The sequence below is a fragment of the Acanthochromis polyacanthus genome, chromosome 5 (genome assembly GCF_021347895.1).
Source record: "Acanthochromis polyacanthus isolate Apoly-LR-REF ecotype Palm Island chromosome 5, KAUST_Apoly_ChrSc, whole genome shotgun sequence".
Classification (NCBI taxonomy): domain Eukaryota; kingdom Metazoa; phylum Chordata; class Actinopteri; family Pomacentridae; genus Acanthochromis; species Acanthochromis polyacanthus.
This window is the reverse complement of record NC_067117.1, coordinates 3,780,081-3,800,258: the sequence shown is the minus strand read 5'-3', so window position 1 is coordinate 3,800,258 and position 20,178 is coordinate 3,780,081. Positions and strand designations below refer to the sequence as shown.

General features: G+C 38.7%; 2 protein-coding genes across 3 annotated transcripts in view; both read right to left on the bottom strand.

Moving 5' to 3' along the window:
• LOC127533914 (CD276 antigen homolog) overlaps positions 1-20,178 on the bottom strand; it is a 244,219-nt gene that overhangs the window by 61,801 nt on the left and 162,240 nt on the right. The gene's annotated exons all lie outside the window — the stretch shown is intronic.
• The window catches only part of LOC127533912 (CD276 antigen-like), a 61,320-nt gene continuing 58,059 nt past the window's right edge, over positions 16,918-20,178 (bottom strand). For both annotated transcript variants that reach the window (XM_051947909.1, XM_051947908.1), the window contains exon 12: positions 16,918-19,319. The gene's annotated coding sequence lies outside the window, so the exon portion shown is untranslated. The remainder of the gene's footprint in view (positions 19,320-20,178) is intronic.

Below are 20,178 nucleotides of genomic sequence, written 5' to 3'. Positions count from 1 at the left end.
CGCCGATCAGGTGATGCTCACAGTCTGTTACCATGGTAACTGGACTTTCCTTCATCTCAGAGTTTTCACTACAAACGTGCTTTCTGGATCAGAGTCCTGCTGTAGATCCTGTGTTTACATAAAGTCATAAAGGCTGGTTTTATTCTTTCAGCCTTGATTTGAACATTTCTACATTTCAGTTCCACTGCTGACACCAAATGAGAAATGAAACAAGGAATCTGCAAAATCCAAGATTAGACTTTAAATTGAGTTGCTTCTGTCTTTTTTATACCTTGAAACCAGAAAAAAGTTGGTTTTAAATAAATTAAATAGGAAAGAACAAAGACCACACAAAGTTAAGTTTGTGTTGTTGTGTCACAGTCAGAAACGAGGAAACAGGAAATGACGCCATAGTTACTAGTTTCTGCCACTTTGGAGTGAATCCACTAACGAACTATCAGACATCTGATTAGCTCAACTGGTTGGATTTAATTCAGACACAAACACCAACATTATTGTGGACTGTTTCCTCCTTTGGCTTTAAACATGAATGAAGTTACAGACATCTGGAATAAGACTTCATCATGTAGGGAGGAGTTTTACTGCTTTTGAGTCCTTTTTTTCTGCATTTTGACTTTATTGCAGCTGGCATGAGTATATGTGATGCTGTCCTCTGCAGCCCTGCCTCAGTCCAAAGCTCAGCTCACTGTTTGCTCTGGAATATTCCCATCTTTAACAAACTCTCCTTTTACCCGCTGTTATGCTGACATCTGCTGGACAAACACAACAACTACACTGAACATAAAGAGAAAAAGTTGGCTTCAAAAAGAGGATTTTAAATGAGTTACTGAGTCGACCTGCTGCCCATTCATTACAAAGATGTGTTTGTTAATGGATTTGTTTCACTGTTGAAAGTGTGAAATTGTCACAACAGCTCAGTTGTCTGCTGACAGAAAAGCATTTCGGTTCATATTGTAATGCCCCTAACTGCAGGAAAATCACCTGGAATCCTCGGTTCTTCTTCGGGTCTTTTATTTAACAAGTAGGCAACAAAACGAGCTGTTGTCACAGCCACAACTCTCGCTGAACTCTCCTAACTTAACAGCCAGCCACACCAAAACGTCCCGTCACACACACGCGCGCCTGCGCCCACTTGGCTCCCCCTCACATACTCATGAACATTTAACCCTTACATAACATGAACATCAACAGCATAGTCATTACAATATTAAGACTAATTCAATAAACAAACAATAGTTAAATGAGGGGATATAATCAAAGATTGTAGGCTTAATTCTGCCACGCAGTGATAATAGGTACTTTAAACATGCTATCAAGTTACCGTAAATATCGCACAGCCCACTTCCGGTATAACGCTCTTACTGTGATACAACTTCCGGTAATGATCCCCTCTAAACAGCGGCAACGGACAGCATCAAACTCGGCGCATTTGGCACAGCTACAACGCCCCCCAAACTATACATACACCAACAACTAACGTACAATCATTACTAGGCTCCTTAACGAAACTGACTGAAAGGAAACAGGAATTAGCCGCTAAAAGATAGCACATATGTGGAGTCATTACACAAGTATTTGATTTGATGTTCAGAATAAAATCAGTATTTCTGTGTGCTTTTCTTTGATATGAGGTTATTTTGTCAGCCTTCCTGCATATTCACATCATCACGTTAAAGCGATCCTTTAAACAGCTCAGCAGGAAAGATGCAGCTGAACACGTGTGCAGGGATTCAAGGTAGAGAATCCTAACCGTCTTCATCTGCTCTGAAATGGGCCGTCGTCTGTTTGCTTTCTAAGCTTGCTGATACTCGTGCAATGTTGGTGACGTAACCGTGCAGAGGATTGAGGCTCAGAATGGACAGAAAAGCACGTTGGCTGCACACTTCACAATCCCTCCACTTGTAGCAGAAATCCTGAGTGAAGCTCTGACACTTTCAACCCCACGTCAAAAGTTCAGAAAAGACTGTGTGGTCCTTCATGTGTCATGTTCATGCATACTAAACAATGATTCTGTCATCATCACACGTTGAAATAAGTTATGCTTGTTAGACTCTTAGAAGTACGACTGAGTTCTTTGTTAAAAGGAGCAAAACATTAACAACCAAAAACTAGTATGCAGACACATTCAAAGTCTAAAACACATTTCAGATTAAACTAAAGAATAAATCTACATGACCGAATATGAAGCGTTAAATGTTGGTTCAGGTTCATTTAGAGCTTTAAGCTTTGTCCGTCACAACCGTGAAGACACACAGAGCGACCACAAGGACACACAAAACGACCGCAAAGACACAAGACGATCACAGAGACACACAAAATGACCACAAAACCACAAAAAACAACTGCAAAGAGACACAAAACAATGACAAAGATACACAAAATGATCACAAAAACACAAAATGACAACAACAATACACAAAGTGACGAGACACAAAACGATAATGACAAAGACATACAAAGTGACATCAAAGACACAAAAAGTGACGGAAATGGACTACAAAGACGCAAAAGTGACATCAGAGACACACAAAATGACACAAAACGACTACAAAGACACAAAAACTGTCACAAAACAACTAGAAAGACACAAAAAGTGACACAAATCGACTACAAAGACACACAAAGTGATGGAAAACAACTACTGATACTGGACTGTTCTAGGAAATGTTTTGCTCATGGAAATGTTCATCGGTAGAATTGTTTGTCATTTTGTTGCAGTTCATTGCATTTAGCCTATTTGAAATTGTGAACAAAGGTGAGCTTCAGAGTGGTGATTCACAAGTGTAGAATGAGGATATAGAGGCATCGAAACCCTCTGAAGACAGGAATACAGTGGTGGAAAAAAGCTTATGGACAGCCCATAAATTCAATAAGTGCTGCATTAAGAATCACTCTCAGGTCTTCAAGTGCAATTTCTTTGAGTACAGTCACAGTCAATATACTAAACAAATCCTAAAATCGACTGGTTCCATTTAAACATAGAATAAATTTTTGAGTATTGGGTCATTTTGGCACCAGTGCTCCACTAATGAAGGTCGTGCTTTTTGTCAAAGACACGATTGTCGTTGCTGTGCTTCTTGTCTACATAAAGCAGCACATTTGAAAGTTCTTCAGAGACAAAAATGGAATGTATGACAGTCAGACAGGCAGTAAAAATGCACACAGTTATCATGGTTATCACTGGTCATCAGCCAGTACTATGAATTAATAATTATTCCAGTAGAGAGTTTGAAAGAGGCGGTATATTTTTATTGTTTTAAAATCCACCATGTGGGACCACAGACAAGCTGCACCAACAAAGCTGCTCTGTTTCAGTTACAGATTCTACGCATCGGAAACTTCAAGTTACACCGTAAGAAGGCGAGCATGACTAAGAGAGTGTTTATTCGATGTTTTTGTGCATTCACCAAAGATTATCCCACTTTTGCCGAATCCACTCATAGGCAGCACGGGGGTAAGAAAGAACATGATCTTTCACACAGGTGGTGAAGACGCTGAACATTTTTGTCAGTCGTTGTTCAACCAACAGTTCTAATTCTGGAGAATGTTGAATTTCCCCGTCATTGAATGGAATGCAGTTTTTATGGTCTGTGGAAGGAACACAGAGGAAATTCTGAAATTAATGACCCTTAGTGTTAGATTTCACGCTGACGTGTGTCACATGTTTGTGTACCACAGGATTACTACGGCACCTCACAGAATCAGCGTTACAGTCCAGTGCTGCTGCAGTTTTTTAGTTTTCATGTAATGATCATAAAGATTTTACAAAACGTGTTTTCAACTCTCACCATGATCTGTGCTGAAGACCTTCACTGTGTTCAGGCCAAAACACTCGGACTGCTTCTCAAATTCCCTCATCTCTTCAGCACTTATGTTGATTCTCCTGCCTGTTAAAGAGGTGACACAGTGGAGATAAGAGCCTCCTGATGGAATATCTGCAACATTTATCAGTTTAAAGTCATCATTGTACACATGAAATAGTTTTACTACTCACAATAAAAGCCTGTTAGAGAAAGGAAAGCAGTAATGTTCCATCTCAATCCATCCAATATTTAGACAAATTTCTGCTGAACCATCTAATATAAAACAGAATTATTTATCTCCACGTTAAACTCTGTCCTGTTTCGATTGAGCTGCCTGCTAGTATATTAATTTTTGCCATAAATGCTTAATCATTTATGAGAACTCATATATTTAGGAATTATTAGATCTACTGGATTCTAGCTCAATAACATGATGAGAAATAACTGTGAAAATTCCAGGCTTTTATCTTTGTTGTTTTCTGAGATGCTGTTGTTAAAACGTAGCCTCAAATTTCAATGTAAAAAAAAAAAGTGCTTTCCTTTTTTAATCTTGGGACATATTTGATATATCAATCTCAGTTTTTACAGGTGCCATTTTTACAACCCGTAGTTTAGAATAAAAAGTTTCAAGACAATCAGAGTCGGTTGACCTTCATGATATGAAATGAAATGACCTCATTAATCTTATTTTATACTGGTGCTATAGCTCCTCTGGTCTGTTCCATCCCGTTGGTCCAAATTAAATTACCTCAGCATCCATGATTTACTGTGAATTTTGGACAGATTTTCATGGATTAATCCTCCAGTGCCATCAGCTACCAGTCAAAAGGTTGGATTCTAACAGCTGTCAAATAGGGCTATTAGTTGTGGACCAAGCTGACTTCTGCACAACACAACTGATGGTCCCAACCTCACTAAGAAGGCAAGAAACTCCTCTAATGAACCTTGACAACATTTCAGGTTCTACCTCATGAAGCTCATGGAGAAAATGCCAAAAGTGTGGAAAGCAGGAACCAAAGCAAAGGGTGGCCACTTTGAGAAATCTAAAATAAAGAACATGTTTTGACTTATTTCACTCTTTGTTGTTTACTACATAATTCCACATGTGTTCATTCATAGCTCTGATGCCTTCAGTTAGAATCTACAATGTAAATAGTGATGAAAATAAAGAAAAAACATCAAATGAGAAGCTGTGTCCAAACTAAACACTGATGGTGTATGTCAGCTGTTTTAGCTTATTGTATACTCACAAAATTCACATTTTGCAGCTGCACTCGTCATATTATCATCGCTTGGAACTTATAGTTTCATTGTTTGAATTCCGAGTGGTCCGAAGTCAGACAAGAAAGGTTTAGTTCAGGCAACTGGACTTGTTCTTGTGATCTTGAAGACGTTTCATCTGAGCGGCTTCTTCAGCTCTAAAACTAGTTTGGACAGTCTCAGGTATTTAACCACTAGAGGTGAAGGTGGGGCTAAGGCTGATGGTATCTACTAAAAGACTAAAGAAATCTTTCAACAACAGGTGTTGAATCTCAGTGAGGTCTTAATATGCTAATAGAGGAGGCCTCATGAAAGTCGTTGGTTTTTACGGCCCTCCTACCTCGGACTCACCATCATGTGAGTCGAAAGGTGTGAAGAGTGGGTTAAATCTTCTGGGGAGAGTTCTCAAGGCTGCCTTGTATGTGTCTTCAAGATCACAAGAATAAGTCCAGCTGCCCGAACTAAACCCTTCACCTTAAGATGACCTGGACGACTGAGAACCTTCACAGACACGTCAGACAAGGAAGCTCGTCTCTGAGTCTTGGTGAATATTCTTCCTTCAGTTATTTTTTGAAGCAGTATTGACATGAATTTGAAGTTTATTGGAAAGATTTTCTCCTTACTGAAAAGCAGTATTGTGGCTTCCACCTTTAGGACAACGCAGTCACGGCACCCGCTTTGAAGCAGCGCACCAAATTCAGCTGTTGGAAATAAACAAAGAATGGTTAGAATACATGAAAATCACAGTTCATCTGTGTCAAAAATGCTTATTAACACAATTAAAATATAATTTAAGAGCATAACAAGTTTTTTTTCTCTAAAATAATAACAACTTGAGAGTGTAAAACAAATAATTTTTAAGTTTGTAATAAATGGTTCACACTTCACGTAATGTTTTTAAACTAGGACTGGGACTTTAATGCGTTAATATCAATTAATTAATTACAAAGCCTCTAAATAATTAGATTAATTCTTTTAACCACATCCCACCACTACTTTAACCCTTGTGTTGTCTTGTGGGTCAAAATTGACCCGTTTTAAAGTTTGAAAATGTGGGGAAAAAATATATTTTCACAGTGAAACTTCTGATGTCCACATTTTCAACATTTTTGGGAAATTTTTTGAACATTTTTTGGGGAAAAAAGAAATGTTAAAAATGTTTCTTAAGAAATTTCACAAAAAATCAACCGAAATCCAGCGAATTTTGCCCGATTTTGGTTGATTTTTATGTGAATGTTCTTAAAGAAAATATCAGAAGTTTTACTGATATATACGGAATCACTTCAGATATTTTTAGGATTTTTTTGGGACATTTTTCCAAATTTTTTGAAATATTTATAAGAATTTTCTTGCCACATTTGGGGCATTTTTTAAAAATAAAACTTTTAAGGGAAACTTTTAAGGAATTATTGGAATTTTCTTCCTGAAGTTTTTGCAAATTGTCAGAAATTTGGGGAATTTTTTTGGATGAATTTTTGGATTATTTTCAGACAAGGAAACAATATTTTTTGGTGTCCGTAAATGAGGTCAACAGGAGGGTTAAACCGTAAGAAGGTTCAACAAATCTTGACTTCCTGAGCTGCTCTGGCAGGACTTCAATGTATTACAGGTTCAACATCATCTGTAAATGTTCATTTCTCTTGTGAATTCTTTTACTCAGTTTCATGCAGTCAAAGTCATTTTGCCAATCTCATGAACACAGAATGAGAGAAAACAAATAAGTGGCTGATAGTTAGTCGTTAATCTGCATGGCCAAAGGTTGATAGTGACCAAAAGAAGCAAAAGTCAACAAGATCCACAGCTAAGTGGACACAAAGTGCACACAAAAACTCTTACCGTCTTTTTCAGCGTCACGTATAGCGCTGTTCTGAAGCAGAAATGGTCCAGTGTAATTCCTACAATGTCCAAGCCTGTAAAGAATATTGTTTAAAAAGGAATAAACAAAAGAAAGATTTAACAACATACATGCAGGACACGTATGTCATTAAAATGCTCAGTGGGAAACATTTTAAAAATCCATGTGAAAAGGATGAACTACTGTAGACAGACAAATGATTTACATTTTTATTCCAAATCTGCCGTCAAAGCGGTTCGGTTTGTCTGTTGAGGACACATCTGCGAGAAAACTTGGCTCAGAAAAACTCCAAAGCGCTGAAATCAGACAACTATCGAAGGATGAGGCGATTAAGTACCATCTCCCAGTAAACTGAAACGACAGCAGGAGCAAAAATACGTTCATTTATTTATTTATTCTGAAATATCTGAATTAGTTCATACATTTCACTAAAAGCAAAAATGAAAGAAATGCAGCACCAATTAGTCTGTTGGTTTAGTTTTGCCCAATAATGCACTTTAAAAAAAAGTGTTAGTTTAAATGTGGAAACAGACTCACATCTGGACTTGTGTCTAACGGTTTTTTCAGCGTCTCACAGGCCAGCGATGCAGGCCGGCACGCTCGGAGGAGACTCAACAAGACGACAACAACGCACAGAGTCTTCATGGTGGCTCAGTGTGATTCTTCTGTGTCTCTCTCAGGTCTGCCTTAAACTGTTTATACTAATATCTGACCAATTGTTTTCAGCCACATCTGTCCACCCCCTTCCTGAAACCAAAGTCAGAGTCTACTTTGGCTTCATTTATTTACTGATCAAACAAACTGCTGTGTAACCGCTGCAGTTCATCAAACGGTGGTACAAACAGAAACTGAAAACATACAAGGTGGAAAGTATGTTGTGTTTTTAAGATGGAGTGGCACATTCAAAGCACTCAGGATTCACACTAAATGCCACTGATTTCTGACTGTGCTCACAGCAACAAACTGAATAAATCAGAAACACACACCGGCTTGGTGGTTAGGCATGAAGAGGAAACTAAGTTGCAAAACAGGCCAGAGTTTATGACTTCACCGTGTTCAGATCTTCATAAAATCACAGAGAAGTCAGCTTTCAGGCCAGCAGGATTTATTTGTCGACAAAAATCCAGGAGTAGTTCTTAGCAGTGATAACAGCCCAACTAGAACTGAAGATACTGAGCTGTGCACCGTCTTTTATTCTGTGAGCGTTGGTCATTTTTCCACGCCTACAGGGTGTATGATAGAATGAATGTGACAGCTTTAACACCATTATACCTTTCTGAATCTATTGGTCAGATCATGATGTCAGGTCTTCACATTTCACCATAAATCACTTTACAGAAGACATTAAGTTATCATCAGGTCCAGACATGTTCAGACTTTTTGCTTCACATCTCGCGCTCATTATTTTGTGACAGATTTCATCCATTTTAGTCCAATATATGTTAAAAGTTATAATACTTTAAGTTTACTCCATTATGTTTTGAGCACACATGTTTACTTCTGGTCTTCAGTCTAGCAGCATTTGCTATAATTATATCATCTCTTACTTTTAGCACATCGTACCAGAAAAAAATATTACACTGCATTAGCACTTTGCCTCACATAGATGATCCCCGGTTCTCGTCCCGGTCTTCCCGGGATCTTTCTGCATGTTGTGACTGCACACACTGGTTTTCTCCGGGTACTCCGGCTTCCTCCCACAGTCCAATAATATGCTGAGGTTAACTGGTAACGCTAAATTGTCCATATGTGTGAATGTGAGTGTGATTGTGTGTCTTCAGTTAAACTTTGAGTGCTTTACAGTAAAGCACATACTGCACCAAAGTCTGTAGGATCCCTACAGGGTGGGCACCTGTGATTACTTTCATTCTGTAGAAAAGGTGACTGCATTTACTTCACATTTCATTTGAATAAAACCTGCTTCTTTTCAGATAAAGACTGACTGTGTCTGTGATATAACTTTAGAGACACATCTAAATAGGTGCACAAAGGTGTTTGGTTTTTTTGACACTCTTAAGTTTCACACTTTGCTGTGGCTTTGGTTTTGAAAAGCGCCACGTCTTCCAACTACTCCGCTTCGTTCACCCCGGCAGGAAACTTTTGACTCCTGGAAGGATTTACCAGCTGTGGGGCAAATGTCGGCCCTCCACTGACTTTCACTAGTTTCCAACAAGCACACGCCCATGAATCTCACACATTCTGAATCTTTTTGTTTCCATTTTCAGGATGCACGGCGGCTGATTAATCTGGGGTTCTTCTGGTTAGGATGAGCTGACTTAAAGACACAGATTTGTCTGTAAATGTATATTCTGTCTGCTATCATTACCATGTCAGAATTTTCATTTGCTTTTTATGAACTGGCTAACATGGTGTGTTTTGGGGGAATTGAAGAACAAGCAAAGCAAGTGACATGCTGAAGGAAGCTCTTAAATTTAGCTACAGTGATAATTTTACAAAAATGAAAACGTTCTGTGAGTAAATTATTAGAAACCTTTTAGAAGAGCCTCTTATTATCAGAGGACCAATTCCACACAAATCAATCAGTGGTTAAACTGGGAAGGTTGGTGTGTGCAGCCTCACTCACTGAACAAATCACCCTCTAGAAAAGCACATCCACAAACCCAACATTAAGTGGACAAAGGCCTGCAACAGGCAGCCATGGAGAACCTATCCCATATTGACCAGTCCTCACTAAGCGACAGTGTAACCTCCAAACTGAATACACTGGTCAACAACAAAAAATTGTCTAAGGTTTTAAAGCTGTTTTAAGATAATTTTGGGGTGCAGAATTCAAATATAACATTAGTTTTGCTCTATCAGGTCAACTTTTTTAACTATGACCATTTGTTGTTTTTCACCTTTTCTTTATATATATGCGTATGATTGCTTGATTGTTTGCGCATCTACAACTTACAATCACTATATTTTTGGTGTATATCTCTATCGTATGCTGTTTTGGATGATACCCAGTTTTTGTTTCTTGAAATATCTTCAGTAAATTACTTATTTTTATTCTTTGCACATAGGTGAATACCATGGCTTCTTGCAGAAGAGCTTGCAAAAATCAACCTGATGTATTCTGCTACATCTGTGGTGAATACACATTGGCACCTAAGCTTCATAAAGCGTGCCTATAATGCCTATTTTGGTATAAAGCTTGGTGACCAGGATAAAGCCTGGGCCCCACATATGGTGTGCAAAGCATGTACTGAGTATCTGCATCAATGGACAAAGGGCAAGAAGAGTTGTCTAAAGTTTGGAGTTCCCATGGTTTGGAGGGAACCAGCAAACCATGTCACTGACTGCTACTTCTGTGCTGTAGATGTAACTGGGATTAACAGAAAGAACAGGGGCAGCCTTACATATCCTGATCTTCAATCAGCACGTCATCCTGTAGCTCACTGTGATGACATCCCAGTACCTGTCTTTGGAGAGCTTCCAGATATTAGTGAGGGAGATTCCTCTAGTGACCATGACGATCAAGAGGATCAGGTGTTTCTTGATGATGATGCTCCACATACTTTCACACAAATAGAGCTAAATGATCTAGTTCGTGATCTAAGCTTGTCCAAGTCCTCTGCTGAGCTTTTGGGTTCCCGACTGAAGGAAAAGAACCTTCTTGCAGACAGTACTCGCATAACATTTTACAGAAACAGACACCAGGAATACCTCTGTTTTTTCTCTGAGGAGAATGATTTGGTGCATTGTTCAGACATTGCGGGTCTCCTGCACAAGCTAGGGGTGCCAAAGTACGACCCCACAGATTGGAGACTGTTCATTGATAGCAGTAAGCGATCCCTCAAATGTGTTCTGCTGCACAATGGTAACAAATTTGCATCTGTGCCTCTTGCTCACTCAACTACACTGAAGGAGAAATATGATGCTGTGAAGTACGTGCTGGAAAAAATTCTCTATGATCAGCATACTTGGGTCATTTGAATAGCTTCAAAACCTGACCTGATAGAGTAAAACGGATGTCATTTTCCCCTAAATCAGTTAAAAAACTCGAGACAATTTTTCCAAAAAATTTTTTGTTACCCAGTGATATCTTTGGTAGTTTCATCCACGAGGAAGGGAGAAACCATTTTGTTGTCATTCCTCCAAAGTACAGTGTCAAAGTACAGCCTCACAGAACCACTACCTCTGCTGCAGACTTGTTTAAAGATTAATCCAGACACACACAGATGCACACACAACATTTTGTTGCTGTGATTGACACATGAACTGCTGAAGGAAGTGGAATAGTAAACCTGTCTTTATTTGAATTCCAGTCAAGAGATGAAAAGTGACATTCATGTCTTACATCAATGCTCATCAAACAATGGCTGTTTACGTATGAAAAATGGAAGTAGGAAGGCAGGCAAGAAGACTGTCTTTGATGCACTCTGTTAGTCCGTACTGCATGTTTTTCACCCTCCCATACATAAAAGAAATTTAAAGGCGGCTGCCGCTGCCTCAAAGTCATCGTGATCAAGAGATGGGCAGTTTTCATAATCTGTGCGTGGAAATCAGAAAAAGATGAAGCAGAGTTAAAATATTGACAATACAAGGAGCATGGAAGACAATTTATATAAAGTATTTCAGAAATGTAATAGTAAAGTCATGGCACCGTTGGAGTACAAAACGAACAATGTTTTTAAAAAAGAGGATCAGCAGTTTGTCTGTACTGACGACAGTGATACATATTCAATATGTTTGTATGTTTCAGAGTTTTTTTTTAAATTCTTTAAAAAACTGGTAAGAATCTCACCGTGATCTGTGTTTAAGACCTGCGGTTTGGACCAGCCCAGACACTGGGCTTGTGCCTCAAACTCCTTCAGTTCAGCAGCATCTACGCTCTTTCTCCTACCTGGTGAAGAGGTGACACATCTGAGACACAAACCATGTGATGACATTCTGAGAAAAACTAGACTTCTTTAAACACTGCACTCATATCTGTATTTATATAATGGATCTCAAATTTGTCATTTAAAATTTTTACATTATAGGTTCTAGTTAACTCAAAACAGATTTTTTTTTTTTTAAATTATGAATGATATGAAAGCAGGAAATGAATCTCTCAGGGACTTGGTGTGTCATCTCATTCTACTCTGTCATCCCTATTTAAAATGCTGTTACGTATTTCCTGATTCTGTCCTTACTGAAGAGTGTAAGAGTAGTTACAACGTCCCCCCTTTTACAACGAGGCAGTCAGGACAACCAGTCTGCAGCAGAACAGTTCCTTCACCAGCTGAAGCATCTGTTGGACAGAATGTGATAAATAAAATTAAATTCAGAGAGTCAGTAGGATGTATGGAAATGATCAGAAGTATGCCAAACAAAGCTCTTACTGTTCCTGTCGATATGAAAGATGCTGTGGTTTGCGTAGTGAAACGACATCGACTCGTTGATGCACTTTCCAAACCTGTGGGGGATTAGTTTAAGATCTGACACCTGAAATAACAACTATCCATAACAGGATCAAAAGACCAAATAAAAGCATTTCTTACACTTTAACCTTAACATTCCCATCGTAGATGTTTGGTGTGTCCTTAGCTGTAATGTCCAGAGCAGCGTTTGGCCAGAAAAGCTCATTAAATAACGTTGAATTCAAACAGTGGCCGGTGGAAAAAGCGATGTAGTGCCATGTTCCAGAAATCTGACAGAAAAGATGCATTTTTATTCATTTTTATTTCAGTCATTTACTTTCCACCAGCAAATCTCAGAACAATGTCTGATAAAGCAGTTTAAAAATGTGATGAAAACAGACTTACTTCTGGGTCTTTGTCTCCTGGATTCACCAGCTTCTGACAGGCCAGTGATGCAGCCTGACACACTGAGATGAGACTCAGCACAACAGCAGCAGAAACACACAAAGTCTTCATCGTGGTTCAGTGTGAGCTCTGGTGCTTCTTCGTCTCTCAGGTCTATCTTATGTTGAGTTCAGACCAGTTACCAGCCTTCCCTGACTCTGACTACAGTGCAGACGACACTGAACCACATGTTGTTCCAGTAAGCTTTGGTGTTTGCTTGTCAAACACGCTGCTCTGTAAACATATTTTCCAAACTGGAGCAAAAGGGACATCCAGAAGTCAGATAAGGTTTCATGTTGAACAGCTGTCTAATCACTTTACCATCATCAGTTCACGTGACAAAGCCTATTAATCTGTACACTTGGGGTCCAGCTGGATCCCTGAAGTATTTCATCTGTTTCACATTTCTGTACCTGTCTGTATCCTCGCAATTTATATTTTCTTAAAACGTGTGTCGTCTGTAGATACAAATATGAAACAAACACTAACTTATGATGTTTTTATTCAGGAGTAAAATAAAATGAGAGTAACACAACATTTGCACTGTTTCATACTGTTGTGATTTTTGGTGCAGGAAATAGAATTAACACGTCCCATTACAGCTCTGATGGTACAAAGTAAGGAGCCACTGAAAAATGTCTGTGTAGAACAGCGTAGCTTGACAATGACTTGATGATTTTATGTTGATAGGGACAGACTTTATAAGTTTTTTTACTTCTATCTGCCACCCTTTCATTCAAATATTTTTGTTGTACATGTTTTTGTTTTCGGTGAATGAAATAAATGATAAAATGAAATGAAAATCGTTCTGCTTGCCGATGATACATTAATAGGAAAAACAACTCTGTTTGCACTTCAGAGAAAAAGGCTCCTCTTACTCACGAATCCAGGATGCATAGCAGGTCTGAAGAGCTGACAGTGAAGATGAAGCAGCAGCAGGCCAGATGCAACAGGTGTCCTCCATGTGTCCACATAAGTTCTGGGCAGGGTCCCTCATGGCAGCAGTAGCAACAGGCTAATTAGCATCAGGGTCCTCCAGCCAAGTCCTCAGCTTTCCCGATCTCCCTCAGTGAAAGTGACGGCTTGTGTTTATAACTGTCCCTGATAGCAATATGTGCTTAAATGTCCACGTTTCAGTCCACCCCGAGACATTTTCAATCTAGTAAAAAATAAATAAACGCGGCTAGCAGCTAGCCTAGCTGCACTTCACTTTGAGTGAGACTGCAAGTTTCACGAGACAGAAATCTGTTAGGTCTACAACTTTAGTCACCTCGACATTAAACTTTGTCTTCCCTGCTGGTCTCTTCAACCGTGCGTGAACTCTTCTCTCCCACTAGCTCGCACGTCGCGCCATTTTTCTTCCTGTTTTTTCCACTCGCTAACAAAATCAGTTCTGATTGGCTAAGAGTGCAGCTTTACCGAAAACCCTATTGGTTTATACACACGTGGACAAAATTGTTGGTACCCCTCAGTTAAAGAAGGAAAAACCCACAATTCTCACTGAAATCACTTGAAACTCACAAAAGTAACAATAAATAAAAATTTATTGAAAATTAAATAATCAAAATCAGCCATCACTTTTGAATTGTTGATTAACATAATTATTTAAAAAAAACAAACTAATGAAATAGGGCTGGACAAAAATGATGGTACCCATAACTTAATATTTTGTTGCACAACCTTTTGAGGCAATCACTGCAATTAAACGATTTCTGTATTTGTCAATGAGCGTTCTGCAGCTGTCAACAGGTATTTTGGCCCACTCCTCATGAGCAAACAGCTCCAGTTGTCTCAGGTTTGATGGGTGTCTTCTCCAAATGGCATGTTTCAGCTCCTTCCACATATGTTCAATGGGATTCAGATCTGGGCTCATAGAAGGCCACTTTAGAATAGTCCAACGCTTTTCTCTCAGCCATTCTTGGGTGTTTTTGGCTGTGTGTTTTGGATCATTGTCCTGTTGGAAGACCCATGACCTGCGACTGAGACCGAGCTTTCTGACACTAGGCAGCACATTTCTCTCCAGAATGCCTTGATAGTCTTCAGATTTCATCGTACCTTGCACACTTTCAAGACACCCTGTGCCAGATGCAGCAAAGCAGCCCCAAAACATTACTGAGCCTCCTCCATGTTTCACCGTAGGGACAGTGTTCTTTTCTTCGTATGCTTGGTTTTTGAGTCTATGAACATAGAGTTGATGTGCCTTACCAAAAAGCTCCAGTTTGGTCTCATCTGTCCAAAGGACATTCTCCCAGAAGCTTTGTGGCTTGTCAACATGCATTTTTGCAAATTCCAGTCTGGCTTTTTTATGAGTTTTTTTCAGCAGTGGTGTCCTCCTTGGTCGTCTCCCATGAAGTCCACTTTGGCTCAAACAACGACGAATGGTGCGATCTGACACTGATGTACCTTGGCCTTGGAGTTCACCTTTAATTTCTTTGGAGGTTGCTCTGGGCTCTTTGGATACAATTCCAACGATCCGTCTCTTCAATTTGTCATCAATTTTCCTCTTGCGGCCACGTCCAGGGAGGTTGGCTACTGTCCCGTGGGTCTTGAACTTCTGAATAATATGAGCCACTGTTGTCACAGGAACTTCAAGCTGTTTGGAGATGGTCTTATAGCCTTTACCTTTAAGATGTTTGTCTATAATTTTTTTTCGGATGTCCTGGGACAGTTCTCTCCTTCGCTTTCTGTTGTCCATGTTCAGTGTGGTACACACCTTTTCACCAAACAGCAGGGTGACTACTTGTCTCCCTTTAAATAGGCAGACTGACTGATTATGAGTTTGGAAACACCTGTGATGTCAATTAAATGACACACCTGAGTTAATCATGTCACTCTGGTCAAATAGTTTTCAATCTTTTATAGAGGTACCATCATTTTTGTCCAGGCCTGTTTCATTAGTTTGTTTTTTTAAATAATTATGTTAATCAACAATTCAAAAGTAATAGCTGTTTTTGATTATTTAATTTTCAATAAATTTTTATTTATTGTTACTTTTGTGAGTTTCAAGTGATTTCAGTGAGAATTGTGGGTTTTTCCTTCTTTAACTGAGGGGTACCAACAATTTTGTCCACGTGTGTATATACAGCCCGATCTCACGAGGATTCGTGAAACTGTCACGTAAGTTTTAGTTTCGGTTTCGTGCGCACCAACACGATTTCGTCATGTTTTTCGTGCCGCTCACCACGAAATGTTTTTCGCTGTGGTAATCACATCTGAAAGTGGTTTATACCGGCGGATTCATGACGATCTAAGCTGTCCATCGGCGTATACTGCTTGTGTGATTGCGTTTGCGGCCGCCGGCCATTCTTGAAATTCCTATGCAAATTGGTAAGTGTACCACCGGCTTATGGTTAGGTTATGGTTATGGTTATGGTTAGGGTTATGTTTAGGAACGATGTCATGCAAAATATAGCGTTGGATTCGCCACGGTTTTACATTAAAAATATAATATACACATTCTTTTGAAATACGTTCTGAGTGGCACGAAAAGTCCGCCGTTTAAAATACATTGGTGCGCATTTCGTGGTGAGCGGCACGAAAAACATGACGAAATCGTGTTGGTGCGCACGAAACCGAAACTAAAACTTACGTGACAGTTTCACGAATCCCCGTGAGACCGGGTTGGTATATACATCACTCAAACACCTTGAAAATACATGGGCTGAGAAAATAGGGCATTATCAGGCGTGACCTAACCGTGACATCACCCGTTGGTTTCAACGCCAAGCAAAATGAAGCCCGGATTTTGCTACTTCCTGGTCGCCATTTTTGATTTTTGAAAATAGCCACGCCCCCTGGCTCCGCCAACTTTAACGATTTATTTAAAATTTAGTATTGATTTATTTTAAGATCGGCCACCTGATCTCTCATTTTGACCATGAAAACTAACGGGAAAAAAATCCTGAGCTGTAGAACATCAGTCTATCAAATTTTATTTTTTCCGGTGATGAATTGGTGTCTATGGAGAAAAAGCTTTTTGGAGCCAACGCTCGCGGACGGCGTGACATTGCAAGTTTTTAACACTTCCGGGTGGGCTTCATTTTTGGAGCCAGATGCTACGTCCATCTTTATATACAGTCTATACAGGGCATTATACATTAAAAGAATCATGGGCAACGTAGTTCTCACTAGTTACACATATTTTAAAACACGTCTCTTAACTATCTGCATTTTGCAGGTTGTTCCACACAAAAAAAAGAGAGTGAAATAAGTCAAAACATGTTCTTTATTTTAGATTTTTCAAAGTAGCCACCCTTTGCTTTCCACACTCTTGGCATTTTCCCCATGAGCTTCATGAGGTAGAACATGAAATGTTTTCACTTCACAGGTATGCCTGTCAAGGTTCATTAGTGGAGTTTCTTGCCTTCTTAGTGAGGTTGGGACCATCAGTTGTGTTGTGCAGAAGTCAGCTTGGTCCACAGCTAACAGCCCTATTTGACAGCTGTTAGAATCCAAACCTTTGACTGGTTGCTGCTGATGATAATAATAATAATAATAATAATAATAATAACTTTATTTATAAAGCACCGTTTATACAAGAATGCACCTCACAGGGCTTCACAATCATAAAATACAAACGTTAAAATCAACTAAAACATCGCTATCATAGTGAATAAATATAAAAGGAGGAAATGCAATAATAAAAACAACAAACAACAATACAATAAACAGTTTAAAAAGAAAAAAGTATTTAAGAACAAACAAAACAAAATAATAAAAGACCTAAGTATAAGCATGAATGAATGAATGGTTTATGAATGAATGGTTTATTTTTCGGTTACAAAAATTACAGCAAACAATTTTTTTTCCATTCCCGCCTTTTCTTCTCTTACTCTTTCCTCATCCCCTACTCCTCTCAAAAAAGATGAAAAAAGAAAAGAAATAAACAAAAAAAACAAAACCTCCAGAAAAATATAAATATATATCTGTATATACAATAAGAATTTTTTACACGTTCTGTAACCGAAAGAGGAATAGGCAGAAGCCGAAGCTTGTTTTGCCAATCCTATACAATCCCTAGAATCACCGAGCATTACAGTAATACATGAAATAGAAGACACAAAGGATTTAAAAAAAACAAGATTTTAAGCCTTAAATAAAAAGGTTTTAAACCTGGTCTTAAAAAGACAGCGGTTATCAACCTCTCAAACTGAAGGTGGGAGCTGGTTCCACAAGAAAGGAGCCTGGTAGCTGAAGGCTCTGCCTCCCATTCTATTTTTTTCCCAATTCTAGGAACCTCCAATAAGCCAGAATGCGGGGAACGAAGCGTTCTGCAGGGATGGTATGGGGTTATCAGGTTTTTAATGGCTCGGTCATTAAGCGCTTTGTATGTGAGAAGAAGAATTTTGAATTCAACTCTGGATTTTGCAGGGAGCCAATGAAGAGAAGCCAATATGGGAGAAACATGATCTCTTCTGCTAGTTCTTGTCAGTACACATGCTGCAGCATTTTGGACTAGCTGGAGGCTTTTCAAGGAGTTATTGGGACATCCTGAAAATAGAGAGTTACAATAATCCAGTCTAGAAGTGATAAATGCATGGACAAGCTTCTCAGCATCTCTCTGAGCCAACATGTTCCTAATTTTAGCAATATTACGTAGATGAAAAAAGGCAGTCTTGGTGACATGTTTAACATGTGAATGGCAGTGGATGGACGCCTAACGGATCAACAAAGTCAGTCCGATTAATCCATGAAAATCTGTCCAAAATTCACAGCAAATCATAGATGCTGAGGCAATTTAATTTGGACCAACAGGATGGAACAGACCAGAGGAGCTATAGCACCAGTATAAAATAAGATTAATGAGGTCATTTCATTTCATATCATGAAGGTCAACCGACTCTGATTGTCTTGAAACTTTTTATTCTAGACTACGGGTTGTAAAAATGGCACCTGTAAAAACTGACATTGATATATCAAATATGTCCCAAGATTAAAAAAGGAAAGCACTTTTTTTTTACATTGAAATTTAAGGCTACGTTTTAACAACAGCATCTCAGAAAACAACAAAGATAAAAGCCTGGAATTTTCAGTTATTTCTCATCATGTTATTGAGCTAGAATCCAGTAGATCTAATAATTCCTAAATATATGAGTTCTCATAAATGATTAAGCATTTATGGCAAAAACTAATATATTAGCCAACAGCTCAGTCACAACAGGACAGAGTTTAACGTGGAGATAAATAATTCTGTTTTATATTCGATGGTTGAGCAGAAATTTATCTAAATATTGGATGATTTGAGATGGAATGTTACTGCTTTCCTTTCTCTAACAGGCTTTTATTGTGAGTAGTAAAACTATTTCATGTGTACAATGATGACTTTAAACTGATAAATGTTGCAGATATTCCATCAGGAGGCTCTTATCTCCACTGTGTCACCTCTTTAACAGGCAGGAGAATCAACATAAGTGCTGAAGAGATGAGGGAATTTGAGAAGCAGTCCGAGTGTTTTGGCCTGAACACAGTGAAGGTCTTCAGCACAGATCATGGTGAGAGTTGAAAACACGTTTTGTAAAATCTTTCTAATCAGTACATGAAATAACTGCAGCAGCACTGGACTGTAACACTGATTCCTGTCGTCTGCTTCTCTGTGCTGCCGTAGTAATCCTGTGGTACACAAACATGTGACACATGGCTTTATATAGACATGAAGCACGGAAACAAAAATTGTGTCTTTTAATAAAAAGCACGACCTTCATTAGTGGATTACTGGTGCCAAAATTACCCAATATTCAAAATTTATTCTCTATTTTTATGGAACCTATCAATTTTAAGTTTCTAATGGCTTTTGTAGGATTTGTTTAGTATCATGGCTGTGATTGTACTCAAAGAAATTACACCTGAAGACCTAAGAGTGATTCTTAATGCAATATTTACCAAATGCATGTGGTGTTCTTCTGCCACTGTATTAACATGCAGATTTTTTGATGATGATGATGAAATGAGTTAAGTATAGTATCGATATATTGACACAGTATTGACAGATTTAGATCAAATTGTCACTGTACTGGGTTCTTCAAATTCACCAACATCAAAATTGTAACAGAACAGACAGAAGTCCAGCAGCGGTTTAAAAAGTATTGAATTTGAAATGCAGCAATTTAGCAAAATTCAGACATTCATATTCAAACCAGCAACAGAAGTTTGTGTGTTTCTTCCATCTAAACCCACAAAGGTGTAACAAGGTAACCAGCCTCATGTAGAGACATGTGCTCCTCCAATTCTCTCCTCCTGTTTACATCAGTTAGCCTATTTATTTATCAAAGTGTTTCTAGAATTTGGAACACTTGAGTAAATTACATCTAACTCTGGGCCCCGCCCCCTTCAGGAAGAAGACTCTGTCTGTGATTGAGTGATGAAGGAATATGTCTGTGCAGGACTCTGTCTTTCAACTTTCTCTCTGAGGATCATTTCACATAGTACATTCTCAGCACAGTCGATTTTTATATTGAATTATTTAGGGGCT